The sequence below is a fragment of the Sorex araneus genome, chromosome 1, assembly GCF_027595985.1.
Source record: "Sorex araneus isolate mSorAra2 chromosome 1, mSorAra2.pri, whole genome shotgun sequence".
Taxonomy (NCBI): domain Eukaryota; kingdom Metazoa; phylum Chordata; class Mammalia; order Eulipotyphla; family Soricidae; genus Sorex; species Sorex araneus.
This window is the reverse complement of record NC_073302.1, coordinates 431,871,856-431,897,265: the sequence shown is the minus strand read 5'-3', so window position 1 is coordinate 431,897,265 and position 25,410 is coordinate 431,871,856. Positions and strand designations below refer to the sequence as shown.

The following is a 25,410-nucleotide window of genomic DNA, read 5'->3' as shown; positions in this document are numbered from 1 at the left end:
ATCAGAAATTCTTTTTATTATTATTTTTTATTTTTTTTAACTCTTTTTTTTTTTTTTTTTGCTCTTTTTGGGTCCCACCCGGCGATGCACAGGGGTTACTCCTGGCTCTGCACTCAGGACTTACTCCTGGCAGTGCTCAGGGGACCATATGGGATGCTGGGATTTGAACCTGGGTCAGCCATGTGCAAGGCAAACACTTCACCCACTGTGCTATCGCGCCAGCCCCTATGATCAGAAATTCTTTAAAAATAATCTAACTCATCTTATCTGGGGGACTGAGGTTTGGCTGACTAGATATATCCGGGCCCTCGTACTGAACGAGTATACTTGAAATCTTCATGTAAGACGAACCTAGGAGGGCAGGACCTGGTCAGAGGTCACCACTTGTCATCATTCAGTCTTCGGAGCCTTTCATTGGGGTGGACCAGGAATGCATGGATGGAACCGTCTTGCCTCCCTTTTATGATTTATTTCTCAACTGATGTGATCTCCTGAATTCTATTCCTTCACAAAATCTGTCTCATAGCACCCCGCCAATACCAGCCTTGGCAGATGCCGCCTGATTATAATTGGCTGTCCTTTGCCATCACCCGCAATACACCATTCAAGAGGCAAATGCTGATCAGAATCACCATACTGCAAATGGTGCCCATTAAGAATCTTCCTGCGGTTATGGAGGGGGAGAGGCCTTTTGTGCTTCCGGATCAGACTAAACATATCAGACATAATTTCCTCTGAAGCTACCACCAAGCCCAGTACTACAAAGTCACCACTCTAAGATTTAAAAAAGAAGAAGACGGAATGAATGACGAGCAAGCTAACGTGTTCTAACATGACTGAACACTGACATCTGGCATGACATTCTTGTAAAAGACTGGGCCCGGGTGGGGGGGGGGGTTGATACAGCAGCGACACTCTGGGGGGACGTGGTGGGACAGAACAAGGCTTAATGGCCATTCCTGTTGCTTCCTGGCTGTCTCACTTGGAGCCACTAAGATGCAATTCCTCATCTTCAAACTGGAAAGAATGCTAATGACATAGGTGGCCGTGGGACTTCTGAGAGAATTTATGTCACAGGCCTAGCAAAGAGTCTGAGGGAAAAAAAAAAAAGAAAAAAGAAAAAAAAGAAACTTCTCACCTACCAGGGCTGAAGCTACATAATGGTGGAGATTCCTGTCGGTTCTTCAGGACCTAATAAATCCTGCATACACCTTTAATGTGCACGCATATGAATAAACATGCTGACTGCCCCCCCTCCCCCGCCCTTCTAAGAGTGCTGATTGATCTTCATTCCTCTTTTCTGATGATGTAAAAAGAAACTTTTTTTATTGGGACTAGCCAAGTTATGGAAACCTTTCAACCAGCATGGCCCTTCACATCGGGGACAGCTGATGTGTTAATTCTTCCCTGAACACAATGAGCAAATACCTAAGGAGAGCTTGTAATCAGAGTCCCGAATTCTTCACTTCGGCTATGAATCTTTCTTTCTGTGATGAGTCCATATTCCAGTTTCTCATTATCATGATTCTACCCAAATCAAGAGAGTCGGGGGCTAAACAGAGATGGTACAGTGGGTTAGGGCCCTTGCCTTGTACAGACCTGGTCAACCTGGGTTCTAGTCCTAGTTTTTTTGAGTATGTCCGTATTTTTTCAAAAGAGCTGAACCAGGTACCATTCCAGCCAGCAGTGGATGGGCGTTCATTTCCCCCCACATCCAAACCAATACTGGTTGCTCTGATTCTGTGTGATATGTGCAGTCTCGCTGGCGTGAGGTGACATCTCCTTGTCTTTTTGATTCATATTACCCTGATAATCAGTGAAGCAGAGCATTTTCCCACATACCTTGGGCCAACTCTATGTCATATTTGGGGAAACCTCTGTTCATCTCTTACCCCCACTTCTACAATGATATTTTCCTGTTCAGTTTTACAAATGTTTTATATGTACTAGATATTAGCCCTTTGCCAGATAAGTAGCGGGCACATATTTTCTCCCGCCTATGGGGTGTGTTTTCGTTCAGGGCATTGTTTCCTTTGCAGTGCAGAAGCTTCTGATGAAACCCCATTAGCTTATCTTTGCTTCCATTTGCTTGGCCAATGGCAAATCACAAGGCTGTATAGATCCCCATATTAAAAAATAAATAAACAAACAAACAACGACTAACCCAACCTACTTCAGGCAATAAAACAAACTCAGCAAAAGAAATGCATGAGGAATGCCTACTGTTGCATGTACTCTACAGTCTGACATATACATCATGACTGGGCTTAATTAGCAAAACAATGACTAAAGGATTAAATTCACAAATTCGAAGGCTGAATTTTTGACTATATGTCTCCCCCAATCTCCCCTTTACTACTGAATAAATGGAAATAATTTCCTGCAAATTTGGAATTTGTCAAAACTCATAGAATAAATCAGAGACAAATGCAGGGAAAGAATGCATAAACAATATCTTTCAATTCCTTCTGTTCACATTCAAAGTCAAGATGACTTTGATCAAAAGAACTGAATCAACATCATATAGAATCATTTGGTGCCGCGTCTTTAAATTGTATCTTTTAGAAAAAAATAGTATTTCACAAGAAGATAAGAGCAATTTTAAAGAGATGGTTCTGTTAAAATATAACTTTGGAAAATACTACATCTATATCAATTTATTTGACACTATATGCACTTTAGCATATTATAGTTCAGAAAAGTCCTAAAGTTAAAAAAAAACAACAAAGCTATTCAATACTGTTTAACAGGAGGTTTGTATTGTTTTTTTATGGGGTAGAGAGATGTCATTCCCCTAACCCAATTCCATCTTCCTCTTACTGACAATGATTTCACCTTATATTGATTGCTTAGAGCACTGGTATATGGGTGGGCTAAATTGACAAATGATATTTTATTAAATATGCATATATATATACATGTATATGTATATCGAGAGAGAAAGAAAGAGGATTGAAAGACAAAAGAATACAGTGTCAGACTAAATCTAAAGAACACTTCATACTCTTTATGGCTTTTAGGTAAGGAATTCAGCTAACCTAGACTTCTGGGGCTGGAACAATAGCACAGCGGGTAGGGCATTTGCCTTGCACGTGGCCGACCCGGGTTCGATTCCCAGCATCCCATATGGTCCCCTGAGCACCGCCAGGGGTAATTCCTGAATGTAGAACCAGGAGTAACCCCTGTGCATCGCCGGGTGTGACCCAAAAGGCAAAAAAAAAAAAAAAAAAAAAAGAAACAGCTAACCTAGACTTCAGATTTTCTAAAACTAAGAATATCTCTTACCACTATTCAACATATAATTGTTCTGATCTCCTACTATGGCAAACAATGATTATTATTCATTGCACCAAAATCAACCATGTAGTGACTGTGTGATGCTTTAGGCTTGAGAGAGTTATTGGGAATGGTTGTTATACAAAAGAACCCACGTCCGGTTTAGGAGGCACACAGAGGGTGCTAATAGAGAAATAAGCACTTTTTACCTTAAAGTATCAGAGAAGGCTACAGAGAGGAGGGGACCTGAGGGATATTAGTTTGCAAAAAGGGCTAAAGGTGAAAGGCACTTCAACTGAGTGAGAAACTGAAGAATATAATTTTTTAAAAAGGTCAAATAAAAATAAAATCTTATGAAAATGCACTTCACACTAGTCTCTTTAGCATGTGCTTTAATTATACCCTAGAAAATAATGATGTCGATTATGGCTCGGTGGCCAGGGATAGGGCTCATGCCTGAAGTGAGGCTCTGGGTGTGCAAAAAAGATAGCACTGTAGCACTGTTGTCCCATTGTTCATCGAGTTCCTCGAGTGGGCACCAGTAACGTCTCCACTGTGAGACTTGTTGTTACTGTTTTTGGCATATTGAATACGCCACGGGCAGCTTGCCAGGCTCTGCTATGCAGGAAGAATACTGTCAGAAGCTTGCCGAGCTCTCTGAGAGGGACAGAGGAATTGAACCTGGGTCGGCTTCATGCAAGGCAAACGCCCTGCCTGCTGTGCTATCATCCGCATAATAATAATAATAATAATAATAATAATAATAATAATAATAATAATAATAGAACATAAAGAGAAAAACAATGAGCAATATATACTTGAGATGAAAGAGAAAAAATCCAAGATATTCTGAGTAATAGGAGCACTGAGTATGTTGGGAAGAAGTAAAGCAAGGTTCAAATTAATAGCTTCAACTTGAAAGTGAACCAACCATTAAAACCTCACAGAGATTAAAAAAAAATATCTTGCGTGTGTCTGTGTGAGTATGTTGAAGGGCCAATATTATAGAAGATTCTTGTCCTCAAACAGTCAAGTTGAAAGGGAAGGTGAAGGAAGGCTAAGAAGCTCCCAGAAGGAATCCACAGAAAGAAGACTTTCCCCTTTGTACTTTGTTACCAAAGATGTGACAGTAAGTTATTTCTTTTAGTATGTTAAGACAGAGGATGCTGAGATGATTATCATCTGGGATCAGGACCCATCAGCTTACCCTGGTTACCAGGCATCATCTAGGACACCCTCCTGACATTCCACAGTGGCACTTCTCTTCTTCAGGGACATAGCCCTAATCTTGTCCTGCCTGTCCCCCTTTTGTGCTATCACGGATACACAGGCAAGGGGTAAAATAAAAGTAAAATGGAAAGTCACAGATGATCATGGAAAAAGAACATGTCTACCAAGTCACACAGCTCCAATACCCAGCCGCATCCTTTCCTAAAGTAAGTGACCTTGTGTAAATTTGTCTTCACAAGCCTGTTCTGGGGAAATAGCATCTACTTAGGTGGATCACGAAGATGTGTTCTATACATACAACAGAATACCTCACAGCTGTCAGGAATGCTGAAATCATGCAATTCACTGATATGAATGGAACTGGAAGGCAAACACAGGATGATCTCACTAGTATGTGGTATAGAGAATAACCGGACAAGGAAATGCAGTGTTTTAAAGGAGGGGAGTTCGTAGATCACCCCTGCCCACAGATTATAGGGAGGAGAAGGACGGAGAAGGAAAGAAATCTAGAGGGGAAGAAGAAATGGATGAGAAGAAATGGGGAGCAGAGGTCAGGGGGATCAAAGTCCACCTGGTGCAAAGGAGTGAGGTACTATGTGTACATCCAAACCACAAAGTAACAACACTGTAAACAGGAGACCCAAACTTTAACAACCAAACCTAAGGCAGATGACCTGGGTTCAATCCATATGACCCCCTGAACATCACCAGAAGCAGCCCCCAAACCGAAAACCAAAAACAAAACGTGACTGAATACAGAGTCAGGAATAAGTCACTAGCATTGCAGATGTGGCCCCCACCCTTCTTCCGTCCCTCAAAATGCGCATGTCAAGATGACAGGCTGGGGGGGGCAGGGGGCAACCTGGGAACCCCAGTGGAGGAAGATGGCACTGGTGGTGGCACTCATGCTGGAACATCTAAAACTCAACTATGAATCACTGTGTAAATCATGGTGCCTTAGTGACATTTTTAAACGTGAAAAAAAGATTTAAAATTTTTCTTTCTTTTTTTGCTTTTTGGGTCATGCCCGGCAATGCACAAGGGTTACTCCTGGCTCTGCACTCAGGAATCACTCCTGGCAGTGCCCGGGGGACTATATGGGATGCTGGGAATCGAACCGGGGTCAACCACATGCAAGGCAAACGCCCTACCCGCTGTGCTATCGCTCCAGCCCAAGACTTAAAAAAATTTAAATAGAAAACAGCATCTACTTTACAAATGACTGGCAAAGTTAAAAGATGATTTTCTTTACAGAGCTTCCCTTCCTTCAGCTTTAAGAAAGTAACTTCACCTCTACTTTATTTCCATGGTTCTTTTTAAATGAATAACAATAAGAACACAGGTCAAGATATTAGGACCAAAGATAATGATGCAGATAAAGATAAGGAAGAAAACTAACCATGCTGGAGAAAGGACCACATCTTTATCCTTCACCCCAGAGGGAACACTGGGGTTACCCTGGACACTCTTCTAAAGATCAGCTTCCTAGGTACCAGGATTTAACCTACAGGCATAATGAGAATGGCCCAGGGTCCAGTCTATAATTAAAGCCCCCTCTCTCTTCCCCACTCTGGGCAATTCTGCTGCACCTACTTCCAGACTAGTGCCCAGGACTAATTTCCTAAAGCAGATAACAACAGAAAAATGGAGTTACTGCTCAATAAACGTTTATTCAGTGAATACATTGTAGATCGCTGACCGCCACTTGTAGTATCATTTAAAAAGAAAAATTCACAACACTAACAATGTCCCAGGCTCGGGGCATGGACAAATCAAACTTTCATCTTCAGAGTCTAATCAGGAAGGCTGACATATAAACCAACAAATTAGAGTGCAATGGTGATAAATGCACCATTAGGAAGACAGCAGAAAGGAGAGAGAGAGAGAGTAACATGGTAGACAAAAGCAGCTAATTTTAAAAAAATCAATAAAGTATATTACTTCAATGTTGACAACAGAAATCCTGAAAGATTATCGGAAAGAGAAACCAGAATTTCAGAGCAGCATCGGTCTCTTTTGCATTTCCCACGCCATGCTTGAAAGCACGCCAGCCACGGCCAGGAGCATGTTTGGATTCTTAACCGGGGAAGAGACCCCTGCAAAGTGGAGAGAGTTTCTGTCATCTCTTATTTCTTCATATATGACCATATTAATTGAAGCCATTCCCGAAAACAGTCCCCCTTTCAGAATAACAGATGAATCTGTACCTTTTTGTTTTTTGAGGGGGGGACGCTTGTCCTGGTACTGGCTTTTGGTCCCTTTAACATAATTGTTCAGGTAAGCATAAATGTGACACTCCAGACTTCTACAAAGTTGCAGCCCTGATACAGGGGAGTGGAAGGGTGGGTGGGTGGGGGGAGGTGCTGGGTGAACTAGCTGATTTCATTTGCCATTTTAAATCTTGCCTCTCCCTCCTAAAATTTCATTCAAAATAGACAGAGATGGCTGGGGGAGGGGGAGGTAGATTCAGCAGATTTGTAAGGAAGCCAACAGTCAGGCAATTCTCTCTTCACCCCCTCACCTGTGCCCCCCACACACAGCAGGACATCGGAGACCTCATCCCCATGCTTATCACAGTGGCCAGAAAGTAAGGAAAGCCGAGGGGACAGGGAGCTGCTGGGACACGGTCCTAGAGAGGCCCAGGACAGGCTACAGAGCAACAGGCTCCAGCAAGGGGACCCGGGTGACAGCTGTGGGCCCCAGACAGGAAGGCACTGACTGGCTGGAGAGTGGCGTAGGGCCTGGACTGGGCCAGTGGACACGGGGGCAAGCAGACAGCGAGGGACAGAAAGTGTTGTCTCCCAGGTATACCCCCCCTTTCCCACCCTTCCCCTGCCTCTATGGCAGACAATATTCCCCATTCTCTCTCTCTATTATGGGGCATTATGGCTTGCAACACAGACACTGAGAGGTCACAAACATGAAAGCTTGCAACTATCTCATGGGGATTCAATAGAATAAAAAAAAAAAAAAAAAAAAAAGTGCGTCTCCTTGTACTCTGGACAACTAGCGGGCATCAAACAACAGAACAAAAGGGCTTGTACATGGCGAAAGGAGAGGTATGGACCCTGGGGAGTGTATCTAAAATATATAATAAATTTTACCTTCTTAAGCATCTGAGCTTTGTTCGCACATCTCTAATGCAATTCGGTTTTTGTTTGTTTGCTTTTCTTTTGTTTGGGGACCACACCTGGCAATGCTCAGGGTTCACTCCAGCTCTGTACCCAGGAGTCACTCTTGGCGGGGCTGGGGGAACCCTATGGGATGCCAGAGCTTGAAGCTGGTCGGCTACCTGCAAGACAAGGGCCTTACCCACTGGGCTATCTCTCCAGCCCGTTTCATGCAAGTCTTAAGAACCCACGGACTCAGGAATAAATCCACGTGTGCGCCAACAACCCCTTGAAGGACACCACGGATAACGAAGGGCAGTAGTTAGTGGCATCGTCCGTCCCAGCGGTTGACACAGACTTACTAAGCTGCTAATGACATGGCGAAGTCCTTGCCTTTAAATAATCTCTCCGGAATGGAAAATGAGTTGTAAGGCGATGCCCCTCCGGAGGCCAGGAGGATGTTAACTCTAGCTTATCGGCCAAGTTTACTTTCTCTAAGATAAACAGACCACATCTCCAACGGCTGTTCTAGGTAAATATCATTAGACCTGAGACAGACAACCGAGGTGTGATAAGGGTGCAACTCTGTCCCTCTGTTTGCCAGGAGGGGTGTGTGGAAATCATAACCTCACCCTTGAAATGAGCACGGGTGCTCCCCCCCAGCCCCCTTCCAACCAGAACACTCTTGAGGAAAGAAGGACAGCGGGAGCTTGGACAGATGCAACTCGGAGGCCCAACTCCAGGACTGGGTGCACAGACCTCGGGGTGGGGGTGGGGGAGGGGAAGGGAGGTGGGGGAGGGGAAGGAGGGTGGGGAGCGAGCTGCCATTCCTTTTTTAAAGATTTATTTATTAATGTTTTTATTGAATAAAAGCATTAATATATATTTAATTTATTAAGATATTTAATAGATTAAATATCTTAATTTAATTAAGATATAGTTACAACGCTTTCATGTTTGACTTTCAGTCATACCATGATCGAACAACCATCCCTCCACCAGTGCACATTTTCCACCACCAATATGCCCAGTATTCCACCCCCCACCCCATTCCAACCCTCCCCCTGCCTCCATGGAGCTGCCATTTCTTAACCAGTTCCCGAGAATGTAGATGGTGCGGGGGCCAGGGGTCCCTTGCACCAATGGCTCCCACTCCCTCTCCAGCCTTGAGCATTCCTGCAGCTGGGCCACATCACACTGCAACTTTGCGAAGAATCATCTTTCCTGCAGAGTTTCCTGGAGGCCCCGTCTGGCCCTGCCCCTCCTGCTTCCCCTCTGCAGAAAGCAAGCCCCCCCTCACTTTTTGGAGTCCTGCTCTCCCAGGAAACCCCTGAGACTTGACTTAACAGAGTTGCCAATCTCTACATGGTGCCTGAACACAGATGGCATTTTACACGCTTTTACTGGCCAGCAGGGTGTGTGTCCGTATGCATGCATGTGCGTGGTGTACGCCCGGGCTCTGAGCCAGGGTCTCGCACATGCAGAGCCTGTACTCTGTGAGGGGGCGGCATCCCTGGCCCCTTCTTATTGACTCACATGTATGTGTCTGCCCAGAATGTGGGCTTTGGTGCTGGCCGCCTGCCTCTACTTCAGTCGGGGCTCTGGGCACCCTAATGAAGAGTCTGTTCAAACGACCGATGTAATAACCAAGACTAATGCTTTCTAATGAAGGACACTCTTGCAAGGAGTGTGCTACTTACGCTCCCTGGGCCACAGTGTCCCAGTTCCAACAACAACACTGTCACCATGGCACTCACAGGACAGCTGCTCAAATGAAAAGAATCCCACATGGAAGTTCTTCGCATATTGCCTGATGCATAAAAATATGCTTCAGAAAGGCGGTAACTGATTATTTTTAATTCTGTTTCCTTTCACTTTTTCCCCCTCTTGCTGCTGTTGCTCTGATGACCTGGGGCTGTATGGACACCTGGCCTTGACGTTGGCACAGTTTTCACTGACGTGCTTGGCAGGTGTCTCACCTCTTAGCTGCTGGGTTTGCACACACTTGGCTGTGGGGTGTCATGGGTTCCTACACTTCATTGTGGCTCCAGGATTTCGGGTGGCACAAGTGCTGGGACTATGCTGGGATCAGAGAGCTGGCACGAAGGGATCAAACTCTTGGCTGAGGTGCCTTTGACCACTAAGCCATGCCAGGGACCCACGAGTCTCTATCATTCATGGACAATATTAGTCACACCTAACAATTCTATGGACAGGGATAATAAGATTCTAGAAACTCCTCGAAGAAAAAAGATGTCAAATTTTATACCTAGAGTAACACTGATTATTTCTGAATATGAGACTATTATAAAATTTAGGATAGACTAAATCTGGAAACAACCCAAGTGCCCAAGAACAGGTGAGTGAATACAGAAAAATATGGGGACATCCACCCAATGGAATACTACATAGCTATTAGGAAATATGAAGTCATGAAATTTGCTTAGACTGGATGTCCATGGAGCATCGTGCTGAAAGGAATGAGTCAGAGGGAGAAGGACAGATATAGAATGAGTTGTACTCATGTGCAGGATATGAAAAATACATATAATGAGAATAATATCCAAAGACAATAGAAACAAGGGCCAGGAGAATTGGTCTATGATAGGAAGTTTGCCACAGGTATGGGGACTGTGAGGAGAGGGGTTGGGACATTTAGGATAGAGAAGGGTTCACTACGACAATGACTTGGGAATGATCACTCTGGACAAAAACTGGGTGCTGAAAGGAATAAAGTGATAGGTGATATGCATGATTACCTTTTAGTAATAGTACAGCAAAGCACAGTGCCTTAAAAAAAGGGGATGTGGGGGGGTGTGGGGAGAGAGAGAGAGGGAGAGAGAGAGAGAAAGAGAGAGAGAGAGAAAGGGGAGTTTGCCACAGAGGCAGGCTATTTGGTAGAAAATGGGACGTTGGTTTGTGTCCTGGTGAAGGAATGGATGTTGGAACACTGTATGACTGAAACTCTATTATGAACAACTTCGTAACTATGCATTTCATGGTGATCCAGTTAAAACATAAAATAGGCCATCCCAAGGTTATAAAAAGAAGAGCATATACTCCACGACAAGTTAGTTCCCAGTTTGGGGAAGTGACAGCTCGCACTGCAAACTCCAAGGGCACAGTTCTGTTAACAATGTACTTTGCAAGTGCACTTGAGGGGCTGCCAGGAAACTCCAGTTTGTAGCTGAACTCTATAGAATAAAGACATCCTTGAGAGTTATTCTTGATTTGATTGCGTTTTTTCTTTTTTCCTAATTGGGTTCACTGCTGTCAGTGGGATTACAACTGATTTAGAAAAACTGGGGGGCATAACTACTTGCAGACATATTGTGTAGTCCCCTTATCTGTCAGGAGGTGAGAAGCAAATGTCTTCCTAAGGATGCTGCGGACCCAGCCTCCCGTTAGTCGTCACTGCTACTCCAGCTTGTCTCCCGGGCGAGATGATGTGAGGCCACAGACACTGAGGCCTCTCTGCCACAGAAGGATGCACCAAGAAGGCGCCCGTGGGCAGCGTCTTCCCTATGTGACTCTGTCCTAAGAGCCAGAGCGATAGTAAAGTGGGGAGGGCACTTGCCTTGCATGCAGCTGAGCAATTGAACCAGCTTCGATCCCTGGCACTCCACACAGTCCTTGGCCAGACTCCTGAGCACAGAGCCAGGAGTAAGCCCTGGGCACAGAGCCAGCAAACCCTGAGCACAGCCGAGTATGGTCCCCCCAACAAAAACACACATAAAGAACTCCCTGTCCTTTCAACAGAGTGGGGTTCCAGCCTCTTTTCAATTTCTCACACCTGCCAAGTTCTTCCGCACTTCAGGACCTTAAATTCTCTGCATCAATATCATCTTCTCAGGGTTATTTAGGCTGACACTCCTGCCAACTGGTCACTCATTTTCTCTTCTCTATCTCACAACTCCCTGTTGATTTCCTTAAGTTACTTTATTGGAATTTGTAATGGCCTGGTTTTTATCTTGTCTCTTTGCATTTAATTCCCCACTTCATACCCAGAACAACTGACATATTTTTTTGCTTTCAGATGACAATTAGCAAACATTCATTAGTAGTATTCTGCTTATTCTATCGAATGACTTAATGACTGAAGACACTTTTTGTTGCCCGTCCAAGTACTGCGTCCAAGACAATCTCTAGATGATATTCCACTCTCAGAAATAGCTGTCTTCTGAACAAATGGTAAATGTTTCCACTAGGACTATAAAAAGAATCACTCTGAGGTCACATGACTGGTCATTTTTCTGGTTGGGGCCTCACTGTGCATGTTCCAGAGGCTCCCCTGGTGATGTTTTGGGGATCCTGAAGGTCTGCAGATGAAACCCAACATGCAGCACATGGGCCAGGACCTTTGAGCCCTCTTCTGGGTCTCAGATGGGTGGTTTGTAGGTGTCTGACCGCACTGACCATCGGGAAACTCAGAGGCACATTCCTGGCCCACGAGTGACCAGAGGACTAAGCCCACAACTGGCCCTGTTGAACTTCTGGAGGCAGGGTTTTATTTTATGTTTCTCCTGTAATTAACTTAAACTTGACTGCATAATTCACAAGACATCTCAAATCACTCTGAGTGCTAGAAATCAGTGTTCTCTTTGAGCGAGATGAAGCATGTTAATCTTGGTACAGGCAGCCAAGACCCTCAAGTGCTCAAGGAGGCAGAGCCAGCACAACACCCTCACCCAAAGCCCCCTAAAAAGTGAAAAGCGGAAGAGAGCAAGGTGATGAGGTAATGAGAAATCAGCATTTGAGAGCGAGATTTGGGAGCTACTTTATTTTTTTGTAATTTTTTATTAGTGAATCACCGTGAGGTACAATTACAGACTTACAAACTTGCTGCTTGCATTTCAGTCATACAATGATTGAGTACCCATCTCTCCACCAGGGCCCATTCTCCACCACCAATAATCCCAGTATCCCTCCCCCCACCCCAGCCCCACCCCCCACCCCACCTCTGTGGCAGGGCATTATTCCCTTTTGTTCTCTCTCTCCTTTTGGGTGTTGTGGTTTGCCGGTGGAGGTATTGAGTGGCCATCGTGTTCGGTCTATAATCTACTTTCAGCCCGCATCTTGGGAGCTACTTTTAACCCGCTGTTATGGCTGAGACTTCTAGGAACAAACAGCTGTCCAGAGAGGGTCTCTAAAACGTTTTCCTGTCAGGGGAATTTTTTTTTTTTTTTTTTTTTTTGCTTTTGGGCCATTTGATTCCAGAAGACTGGGCATCCTCTGCTTTCCCAAAGTCATAGAGAGTGTGACTGGAACGTCCAAGCGTTCATGCAGGTGTGAAGGAAGCATCTCCCAACAAAGGCAAACGGGGCTAGACCATGGGGCTATGCCTTCAGAAATGTTTGAAATGACAGGCAAGTGAGATCACACTTGAAGGGGTATTCTTTTGGTACGGCAGACAAAGTACATTTTTACTGAGAGGGAAGGACAATTTACTTAGTTTTTTGAAAAGTATATTCAGCCCATGATTTGGGGATTGTCAGAACTCCTCATTCCACTTAGATGAGAGAATACTAGTGATGGATAAACTGGGCAGCATTTCTTTCTTCTTCTTCTTTTTTTTTAATCAGACCAATAGGAACAATGACAATGTTGTCACCCACCCACAAGGGTTCCAGGGAACAGCAAGATGGGGCTGTTTTAGCACCAGCACTTTTTGGAGTATATATTTTCATTTTGTGGGTGGCATTATTCTATTGAAACACAGACGCTGATCAAGAGAAAACTATATGAAAATATGCATCGGAAAGCTTGCCTCGTTCTATATAGTGTGCTGACAAGGAATTCAGGTTATAGCCAGAGTTAGTCAGAATTTACAACCCTCTTCCTGATTTTGGGCATGATCCCTCTACAATGACATAACTGCAGGCCATTTCTCTTTGCATTAGAGTGAGTCTGTCTCAGGATTTCAACTCCGAGTTCAATAGCATGCAAAGTGATGTGAAGTATTTTCACTCTCCAACTCTTGACACGGTGCTTTAAGGTGAGGATATTCTGAGCCTCCTTTAAACATAAATGTCACATGCGTCCGCTCACTAAGCAGATTTCTACAGTAGTATCTTAAGATTTCACAAAATATTTATATTAAATAAATACCCTTATATTAAAGTCTCCTTCCACGGCTATGGATGAATAACTCTAAGCTGTTTGAGCCAATGTTTGAATACATTTTTTTTTTAGGGCAGACTGAAGAATGGAACAGGTTTGGGAAAGGGTGTTAAGAGAAAAGAGAGAGGGAAAAATGCCAATACAAGGCAGCTTAATTCCATCCCAACGCATAACTTTTTTTTTTTTTTTGGCCTAGAGACTTATCAAAACTGCAGTAGTGCAAACAAACTTCAGTACATGTGAGCTGATCAAATGAAGAGAAGACCCCATTGACTTAGTTCTTATAGAAGGGTTCGGGCTGAAGACCCCCTGGTACAGCATAATTGCATTCTCTAAGCTGGAGCTGACGAGGCCAGGGGAATACATCTCATCCAATGGCAGCCTTTCCTGTACCATCCCTCTGACCCCAGTTCCTCATATTTAAACTTTCTACAAATGTGACAACATATATTTTGCCAAATAACATATTTGGAAGGTTGCTTTGTGTTGGTATACATAGCTTCAGTTCAATGATATTGATATCTGGATAGTACAAGTAGCTATGTATTATCATTTTACTTTAGAATGTACATCACTCTACTTTCTACTGATAAATGATTTAGAATGTTTCCAGTTTGGGGCTATAGCTACTGAGGTAGGTGGTACTTCACTAGGAATTAACTTTTCTGTCTACCTTTAATTCCGTGGCTCTGACTATGGTGTATGAAGAAATGGGCTTCTTCTCTTCTGTTTGGGATTATGTTTCTGGGATAAAAGGATTTACATCATTTACTAATCTCTGAAATTTCTATCTCTTTAAATAGTGGCTCTTTTCCATTCTTCCTACAAACTTGATATTTGGGGGGTGAGGGGACGGGGAGGGTGCACATCTAGCAGTGCTCAGGGATCATTCTAGGCAGGTCTTCAGGGACTTTATGTGGTGCCAGGGATTGAACCTGGAGTTGACTGCATACAAGGCCACCACTTTACCCACTATCTCTTTGGTCCTATACTCTTCTTTTGGAACTTTCTCATAACGGATGTAGAACTTTCCATCCTATCTGTTCCATTGGTCCATGAGTGTGTTAAGACCTACTCTGAAACTTCAAAATACCAACCACTGTTCTGTGGGTCAAGAATTGGAAAGAGGAGGGTAAGAATGAACTGTTTGTGCCAGAATGCTCTGACAGGTGGAAGTGAACACCTGGAGTGACTCAAAGAACTAGTCTGGGATTCCTCAAAACATGTAACCTCTGATCTTCCTCATGCCCGCTCAGGGTTCCAAGAACAACTCTTCCTGCAAGTACCTCAAGGCAGTTCAGCCTCAGAAGTTCAGTAACAGGATTCACGCCAGCTTCTTGGTTCAAATGGGGCCAATCAGCCTGCTCCACTCCTAGGCATCAATTCAGAATGGAAGCGCAGCCAGAGAGCCGGAGATCCTCCGAAAGCTCACCACACCACTCCACGGGTCTTCATTTCTCTTTCATGTTTTCTAAATACTTTGCCCAGATGCACTGCATGTTAAATAATTTTTCCAGTTTGTTGAGTTCCAGTTTATAATTCATAATCTAAATGGGGGGCACAGTCCTTTACAGAAGAACTGTTTGCGTGTAGCCTAGACAAATTCCCTTGTCATCCCTTCTCCTGTAAGTCGCCTTTCGGTCCATCTTTTCCTCCAAGGCAGAACTCTTCAACCCTTCTCTGCTTGGGTGGTTCCAATTTGAAAGCCCCTCGTGGAGAGCCCCAGGCCCATTGCCAGCAGTGGTGGAGGTGCTAAAACTTCCACCTCCTGATTACTGAGACCCCCCAGTGTCCACCCTGAGACCCCCAGTGCCCACCGTGGCGGGTAGCATCAGTGCTGGCTTACTGGTCTGGGATTCAGGTTTCTCTGTTTCTATCCCCAGGAGACCTCTTTCTCTCTGACAAGGTCAGCAACACACTTGAAAGGAACTTCATTACATTACATCCAGCCCTTATAACTGCTTTGCACAGGGAACATTTCCAGACTTATTTGGCCCCTCACCTTGCCAGAAATCAAAGGCCCTCTCTTCTTTGTTTTCTTTCCACGTGGTCACTTCTGAATCTTTTTTTCTTCCCCATTTTCTTTGACCCACACATTTGTCAGATGATGCAAAATCCTCTTTACTTCATCAGATTTAGTAATAAAATAAGTGCAGGTAACTTGGTATTTTTATTTTTTATTTATTTATTTTGCTTTTTGGGTCTCACCCAGCAATGCACAGGGGTCATTCCTGGCTCATGCACTCAGGAATCACCCTTGGCGGTGCGCAGGGGACCATATGGGATGCTGGGATTTGAACCCGGGTCGGCCGCGTGCAAGGCAAATGCCCTACCCGCTGTGCTATTACTCCAGCCCCAACTTGGTATTTTTAAATGACCCATTTTAAAATTAAAAACCAAATAAAAATGTTTAAATTAGGGAACATACAATTTCCCCCTCTCTTAAGTACATCAAGTTCATGTATAGTATAGGTCATAAATTTTACATCCTTTATAAACTGACCTGAGTATATTTAAACTCACAGAGTATTTTTTTCTGGCACATTAAAGAAATTTTGAGTTAATTAATCTTAAGTTAATAAATTAGCATATAGGGTGAGTATTTTCTCTTTCATTTGCAAAACACTGCCTCATAGTTTTCATGCAGTAATGCCAACAGAGGAATATAACTTCCAGCGACTTATTTCCTGAGCTAGAACCATTTAAAATTCCCTCTATGAGTGCTAAGAAGCATCAACTGTTAAATGCTTGTTAAAGCAAAGATGTCAACTTATTGGGTTAACAACACATGTTATATTGGCAGAATAATATATCTTTAAAAATTCAAATGATTTTGTGACTCTCTAAATGATCTAGGACAGATTGCTAAAGAGAGATAAATGAATGAGTGCCATCGAGATCATTTGCTCAATACGCCTGGATGTATTTCCTTCCTTCTTTCCTTACTTACTTTGGTTTTGGCGACACCCCTGGTGGTGCTCAGGCGCGGTGCCTGTTAGTGCTCAAAGGGTCACAGGAAGTGTGGTGGACTGAACTACACACAAAGCCTGTGCTCGAGCCCGCTGAGTTTGCTACATTTTCAAAGAAAGATTTCCGTTTCATTTTATCTCCTCATATTTTGCACACTTCACGCGCTGGTCACCGTATTCGGCAGCTTCTTATGCTCTGGTATCGTTATGTACTACCTGATTTTCCCTCGTGCACATGACAACCATTCTAGAGTCATTGGCAAGATGGGAGGCTTCATTCAAGACGGGTCATAGTCCAAAGAGCTGAAGCACATACCTGACCTGCACCAGGCTGGGCTTCGGATCCCTGCCAGCCCACACATGAGCTCACCAGCACCCCGAGGGACAGCCCTGGCGACCCCTGAGTGGCACTCAGGAGACATTCCCTTTCCCCGCAAACCAGAGAAAGCCTTAAATCTCCTGGGTGCACCGAAACTTAGCTCAAGAGAACTCGGTGCTTCTGAGGCCAGAAAGCAACTCCCAGGCTCAGGGTTCTAAAGCAGAATTTTCCTGGAAATTGGTTTTCGGCACACTCTCTCCTTCAACAGTCCTTATTTAATGACCAGTAAAACAATAATCATCACCATTTATTCTGATTTGATTTGAAAGCCACAGGTGTTTGTTGCAATGGCCCAGATAAGCAAAGAAGAAGCTACACCTTCTTGAGTTGCTCTTGACAATTTAATATATATGTTAGCTACTGAGCCCTGAGATATGAACTGACGCTGCATATGGAATCAGCATGCGGTTGGGGGGGGGGAGTTAAATTAACAAGTCAGATGCAGACTGAGGTGCAAACTTGCCGCTGATCAATTATGCCCCAAGCAGAGCAATCAGGGAGCGCTATCTTTGAAAGAAGCCTGTTGACCCGAAAGAATGAGAAACAACACTCCCAGTGATTCTACCCCTTCAGTCTGTCTGATAACACTAACGAAATGTGTCAGCTGGAATGAGCCGTATAATCCAAACACACAGGGAACGCAGGGAAGGCGAAGGGAGGCCCCCCGCAAGAAAGACCGAATCCGAGGAAGAGCAGAGATGACATGCAACAATCCACAGAGGTCAGAAAACGCAGGCGCAAAGAACTGACCACTCCCAGCCTTCCTCGGAAGACAAAGTTGGTCAGATCAGAACTCCAGGTTATTCAAAGAAAAGCATTTCCTGGTATTCAAGGTAGAGAGGATCCAAAAAGAAAAAAAAAAGTCATATCAAAATGGATTCTAGACCTCAATATCAGATCCGGATCCTTAAGTTACATGGAGAAAAACTTTAAGCCAGACCTTCCATGACACTGAGGCCAAAGGCATCTTCAGCGATGACGCACCACTGCCCAAGCAAGCTGCAGCAGAGATAAACAAACGAGATCACATCACACTACATTTATTCTGTACCTCAGTCATATTTTATCATGATCAGGAAGTAAAAAAAAAAAACCAGAAAAAACCTATTTTCATTTTACAGATGAGACTTCAAAAAGTATAAGGAGTTTGCATACACCTAACCAGTAACTTGTGGAATTCGGACTTATATTACAAACTAAAAACTTAGGGGGCCTGAGTAACAGTACCATGGGAGGGCCTTTGTCTTGCATGCAGCTGACCTGGGTTCGATCCTCAGCATCCCCAAGCACTACCAGGAGTAAATCCTGAGTGCAGACCCAGGAGTGACCATCAAGCAGGTGTGACCCAAAAAGAAAACAAAAACTGAAAATTTTTATTATGCTGAATCTACACTTGGTTTAAACTCTTTGTATCTATTCCTGAATTGGTCTGAGCATATGTGGATGAATCAGATCACTTATTTTACATTAAGGATGTTTGCAAATAAAGTATTGGTGCTATTGAGACTTTCTAATATGACGTGTTTTTTAATTCTTAAAATATTGACTAATCTGATAAAGCATAAAAAGTGCAGGGGAGAAAAAGGGGAAAAAGGGTGTCACCAGGGACAAACGTGTTTATTTAACGTTATATTACCTTCTAGTGACATATTACAGACTTGAGACCACAGAAAGCCAATAACCTCACAGTCACTTAAGACATATTCTTGGGGTTGGAGAGACAGTGCAGCAGACACTTGCCTTAGATGCAGCCAACCTGGATTTCATCCCCGGCACTGCATATGGTCCCCTGACCCCACCAGAAGTGATCCCTGAGCCAGCCGTCAGGAGTAAGTCCTGAGCACTGCGGGGTATGGCCCAGAAACCAAAATCAATGACAAGACCCACATTCCTTTTTCCTCCTTTAGCACATAATTAGAATATGTCAATAGCACAAAGTTACACAGCAGTCACTGTTCTCAGGCCTCCCTATATATGGACTCAGCCTTCCTACTATGTCTTAGTGTTTAAGTCATTTGCAGTGAATATGGCTAATGATGATGTTTGATTGTGCACATATTAAGATGAATGCATGCTGGTTTAGCTCGAAATCAAGCAAACAGAAATGAAACCCATATAGTCTTTAGTAGACATGGCTGAGTAAGTGCCTTAAAAAAAAAAAGCAATAAAAAAGTAAGTCAAAAAGCACATCTGCCTATTTTCAACTCTCTTGGACTGCCTTTCACACGATGCAAGGCCAGGCACCCGCTCGGTCACATGTGGCCTGGAGAACAGTGTCTGCAGGTGACCCAATTCCCTCTATGACCGTAAGGTGTGTGGGGGAGGAGGGGGACTGGCTGATAGAGGAAATTGTGATTCCCAAGAAGCAAAATGACTTACATGTGGTCAGCCAATACACAGGCCTCTAGATCCAAAATTCTGCCTGGGCAAACTCTCTGGGTCTGGCAGACCTCGCTGTCCTTTCCATCTCAAAACGAAATAAAAACTTCTCAAGTCTTTTGGAAATGCTTCTCTAAACTGCAGTGGGGCGAGACCAAGGCCACATATGAGCAATCTGGAATGTCAGCGATGGCCCCAGGGAAAGGAAACTTGCTTTGCTACTGCCAGTTTGGAATTATTACAAGAATAAATAAGGGTCCGACTTTGTCATAAATATCGTCTCTTTTCACTACGGATAGAGAGTTCAGACATTCCAAAATTTAAATACATTTATTTTTTTAAAGTCCAAATCACAGCAAGTCCCCATCATTCAGGAAGCTGCCTAGTGCTGAACTGCCCTTTATCTGCTTTATTTACATGAGAAACACAGCACAAAGAGATTTTGTGCTATCCCTGTCTCATTTCTCTAAGCTACAGCCATTGATTCTTGGTAAGTTTATTTATTCAAAACAACAGCACAAACAATTCTTTATTCTTGGGTCAGCAGCTTACTGAATTAGCATCAATCATCAAAGGAGACTGGCCTGAAAGGAAGATGGAAGCCCATTTTCTCAGAGATTGATTTTTTCTTTTTTCATTTTTTTTTTTTTTTGCGAAGTCAAAACACACAGGCATAAGCAGGAGCCTGTTTACTACAGAAAAGGTTCAACTCCAAAGTCAGGCCCAAACCCCAGCAAGGCACAGCTCTGACCAGCTTCTTTGAAATCCAGAAGAATTCTGTAAGGTAATCACTTCCATTTGTTTTTCATTTGTTTTGGGATGGCTTACGCGCCTTTGACTATTTGGCTATAGAAAGTCCACCTGAAGCGCTTAAAACAACAAGAGGCAGGTCCCAAAGGAGAGAGGAGTAGATCAATATTGGTGTTTATTATAATGATTTTCTAATGGCTTTCTCCACTCTCTTTGCTTACTTTGATGTATTTAAAGTAGGCAAAGTTCATCAAAGACCTCTGTGATTAGACACATAAAGGTATTTAAACAACTACCTTTGGCATGTTTTAAAGGTGATTTGCTCCAGAGAGCCTGGCCAAATTACTCTTTGAAAACCTAGATTTGTTTGTTGCGTGGAGTACAGCTCAATGATTTCCCCTTGCGAGGCAGGGGTGGAGAGTTCCTGCCTAAAAATGAAGTCAGAAGGGTCAGTATTTCTGAGCTTGCAGAAAGTAATTGGTTTATAGCCACTGTACATCCTGTCGTGCCAGGGGAATGTGTTTCCTTCCCAGGGCTTTGGGGGAGATTAATGTAAGGTGAGGAATGCATTAGACCAAGCCTGCATAAACCACTGGCCTCCAATTTCAGTCGAATGGGATATATTTTTTTATTTCAGGTATTTTTAAATGCTCACCATCTTTTTAAATCAACTTTAGGAGAAACTGTGAGACTTTCAGTCTTGGGTACAAGTAAATGAAGGAAGACAGGAAGGAAAAAATCAAGGCCTGTGTGCCTGAGTTGGCTGGCAGAGAGAACCTGTGTTATCACCACTTTCCCTCAAATTGAGACAAAATTTGCTCCAGTTAAGAATTTGATATCAAAGACATCAATCACCCTCTTGTCTGAGAACGAGGCAGGGGGGTTCAATTGTTCTCCAGATGTAAATAGAATATTCTTTGCCTCTAATTCTCAGGGGTGATGCTGGAGAGGAAAAGGTTGCTCCTTGGAAGAATGAATAGAAGTTCGTTAAACAAACATCAATTAAAGAAACGGCAAAGACGTTCATTTAGTTTGGGATCATAAAAAAAACACACACACACTGCTGAACAAAGAGATATGACTGTTAGCCAATCTAAACCTTCATTGCTACTTTGATCAGATACAACAGCAAATTAACGGACCGTCAATATTTTCAGGTATGGTCATTTTCAAATAACCCTTCGCCTTCAACCGTCTACAAATTGTTGTGCAATCAGAGAAGGCAAAATCTGAGTGAGAATAAAAGGCCACTACTTCTGCCACAACTGGAGCCCGGCAGGATTAAAAGAAGACAGAGCACTGTCGTTCAGACAGTGTTGAACCTGTCTGACGGGAAGGAGGACCGGCTCAAGGGGAGGGAGATGTTCCCCCAGGCCGGTTCCTGGCAAGGTCCCGAGGCTGCAGAGTTGCTTCTCCAACACTGGGCCCCAGGGCACGCTCTAAGTGCCTGTCTCATGGACATTGGGCATGGATGGGAGAAAGCTCAGAGACCTTTGTTTATTATTTTTTTATCGTAATATTCTCCCAGTTGATATCTTTCTATTTTTTTAACTTTTTTAAAAATTTTTTTATTGAATCGCTGTGAGATAAACCCTTAAAAAGCTGTTCATGACTGGATTTCAGCCATGCAGTATGCCAACACCCAACACCCATCCCTCTACTAGTGTACATTTTCCAGCACCAGCATCCCCAGTTTCCCTCCCAACACCCCCCTCCACTTCACTCCTTACCCCCTGCCTGCCTCTAAGGCAGGCACTTTCTCTCTCTCTCTCTCTCTCTCTCCCCCCCCCCAACTTTTGGGCATTGTGGTTTGCAATATATTTTTGGGGGGGTCACACCCAGCAATGCTCAGGGGTCATTCCAGGCTCTGCACTCAGGAATTACCCCTGGCCGTGCTCGGGGGACCATATGGGATGCTGGGAATCGAACCCGGGTCAGCCGCGTGCAAGGCAAACACCCTACCCGCTGTGCTATCGCTCCAGCCCCGTGGTTTGCAATGTTGATACTGAAGGATTATCGAGAATATCCCTTTACCTACTTTTAACCTTCAGAGCTTGCCCAGTGTGATCATTTCCAGCCATTACTGTCATACGGTCTCTCCTCTATCTTTTCAGAGGACTTTAAAGCACCTGCAGTAAGATGGGCAGGGGGTGGGGGATAGGAGTGGGGGGAATGGGAACACGGTAAGAGAAAGAATTTAGTCCCAAATTAGCTCTGCAATTGCTTGCTGGGAAGTAAGAAGAGAAGCATATTTTGGCACCAGAAACTGTAAGACTTAAAAAAAAAAAAGTAACAATACCAAAAGCTTGGTAAAATCCTAAAACAAAACAGAACAAAACAAAACAAAAACAGTTTCAAAATGTCATGCTAACTTTCAGCAACATGGCTCCCCTGCAAAAGAGCAGCTGCTGAGAAAGAAGCACCATATTCATGGGGTCACTGGGGAAAACCCTGGTGGCTTTTCCAAAAACACCAACAAAACATTCCAAGGCCAGGAGCACAATTACTCGGACAAGGGGGAGGGCTCTGAGCTATGTTAACAAAATGAAGATCCCAAGATTGCCTTGAACCTATACACAAAAATGACATGAAAGTATGAGGAAAATTATTAACATACACGTCTCTCAGTAAAAGGATTCACTGATATCTGGCAGGCAAGCGGAGAGAAGGGGGCGTCCTCACGAGTTGGTGCCGGAGACACAACGTGGGAATTTCGAGGAGATCAAAGGGAGAAGGAGACCAAGTAGGTGAATAAATTTATGACCTGCCGCAAAATCAGAATCATTTAAAAATAAACATAACCTTGAGAAATCACTCCTTTAATAAAGGGGTCAGTATGAGGAAAACAGCTGGAAGTAAATTGCATTAAATTATTTCCCTGTGAGTGAACACATAGTGTAATAAACTGTGAAGAGTGTAATTCTGCACTTACATTGTGTTTTGCAAGCAAAGTGGGAAATTGAGAATTACTGAACCTTGCTTAAGTTCTTAGCCAAATGAGCATTTCAATTAGTTAACTAAGATTTCCCCATGTTTTAGAAGTCTGTGGAATAAAGCAGCTTGTCTATGGTACTGCAAAAGAACCCAGCATTCCTGTTCTATATGAGATTAAATCTAGCAAAGTAAGACTAGTTATATTTGTAACACTCAGCATTGTTACTTAGGAAGGTCTTCTAGGTTAACCTTTATACACATAACACACACATATAAGTATTGTGTGCATATATACATGCTTTTATATATATATAAAACAACTATACTAAAATATAATTTCCATAAAGTCTACCCTGCCCTGTTTTCTTTAAGTGACTCTTAGTTTGAGAAAATACTGGATAAAAAAATAGAGAGAGCCTTACTAAATACAGACAATAGAAGTTTAAGAGAGCAAATATACTTATGCCTTTAAGCTTAGACTATGTGGAATATATAAGATATTAAATATCATAAACTCACAAAATGAAGTACACTCTAAAACAGATCAATGAAGAAAAATTTAAATATATAAATATACGATAAAAATATAACAAAGCATTCTCTTCTGATGTTACTTAACAGAAAAGGAAAAACTTGATGGCTTTCTTGGGTGGCTTTGGAGAGAGGATAAAACGATAGTTCTCGTTGATTTTTTTTTTCTTTCAGGACTAAGGAAGACATCTAAGTTCCATGCAAGCAAAGCATTTGCCCTACTGTTGAGTCACAGTGCAGGCCTGTGTCGCTGTCAAAGTTGTCGCACAGCTCTATGCAAGCAGTAAGATAAAGAGACTGTTAGAGAATGAAGGGATTTAAGTTATTATTCAATGCAGAGTTATCAAACTGGTAAACCGAAGAACAAAACCAGAGTGCTGAAACAGTTGTTGTGAGAAATTTCTTTCAATACAGACTCTGAAAACAGGTAACAACTGAAAATATAGGAATTTCCCATGAGATGTGTTCAGGTTAAGAGGAACAATATAAAAATTAGCAGAGTACCTGAAGAACATGAAGGCAAATCTGATGAAGAAGCAACAGTGAAAGAAATCAATGATAAGGATTTCCCTAGAGTTGAGGAACACAGGCAAGGGTCCCAGTGAAAATAGACTCAACTAGGAAAACTCCAAGACACACTGGACTCAAAAGGACCAAAGTCAAAGAGAGAGAATGCTGACAACAGCAAGATTAAAAAAAAAAGAAGAAAGGAAAGCCCATAAGATTCATAGCAGATCTATCAAATGAGACTCTCTGAGTCAAAAAGAATGGAGGGATATAGTCCAAAAATTCAATGAGATGAGTATCTCACCAAGAACACTCAAACCAACTAGATTAGCATTCATATTTGAAGGAACAATACAGAGCTTCCAGGACGGGCAACAGCACGGCAAATGAATAGCACAGCCTTGAAATCAATCTTACAAGAGCCCCTTACAGGAACATTAAACGAGCCTCTTTAAAAGACAAGAAGGACTCAGCATCTGGCATTGAGTATGGCATTCACTCCTGGTGCTTATGGTTGCCCTATACTAGATAAAAAAGATTCGTTTACTTTGAACTTGCTAGGGATTTTATATATATTCAATGACAAGTTAACATTTCAGTTCATATTGAGTGTTTTGTGTCTGATCAGGTGTTTTTGCTTTAATCCATAGAGATGTTTATTACAATATTTTATTATCAATGCAGACCTTAATTTCAAAAGCCAAAAAAGCCAATAGAGAATCTAGACAGAATCTGGATAGAAGCTTTATAATCTATAAAATCTTCCATTGAATAAAACACATTTTAAAACTTTCATTGACCTATCCTTGTTTCCCCCTTTATTTTTTCTTAATTCTCTTCCCTCTACCTTTTAAACTTATAGCATTTATCTCTCTACTGTAAATTTTAAAGTGGGTTAGCATTGAATTTTATTTATAATAATTTTACTATTAATATTAATAACAATATTATTTTTAAAAAAACGTTATCAATTTACCATTGATGCACAATTTTGTTGAATTCCAGAAGATTCGCTGTATTGTTAGTCATATGAGAAATGTAGATATGTATGTATAGAGAGAGGGCTAGGATAAATGCAGATGTTTTATATATATTACATATATATACACACACACACACATATATATATACATATATATATATATATAGAGAGAGAGAGAGAGAGAGAGAGAGAGGGTTAGGATGAATGGAGATGTTACTCGGCCCACATGAGCAAATCATTGAT

General features: G+C 42.8%; 1 protein-coding gene and 1 long non-coding RNA gene across 2 annotated transcripts in view; one reads left to right on the top strand and one right to left on the bottom strand.

The window, feature by feature from the left end:
* EXOC4 (exocyst complex component 4) overlaps positions 1-25,410 on the bottom strand; it is an 858,640-nt gene that overhangs the window by 400,916 nt on the left and 432,314 nt on the right. The gene's annotated exons all lie outside the window — the stretch shown is intronic.
* LOC129403692 (uncharacterized) lies at positions 19,359-24,985 on the top strand. The gene is made up of 4 exons (XR_008629385.1): positions 19,359-20,247; positions 21,148-21,370; positions 22,868-22,956; positions 23,853-24,985. It is a non-coding gene; the product is annotated as an uncharacterized LOC129403692 (long non-coding RNA).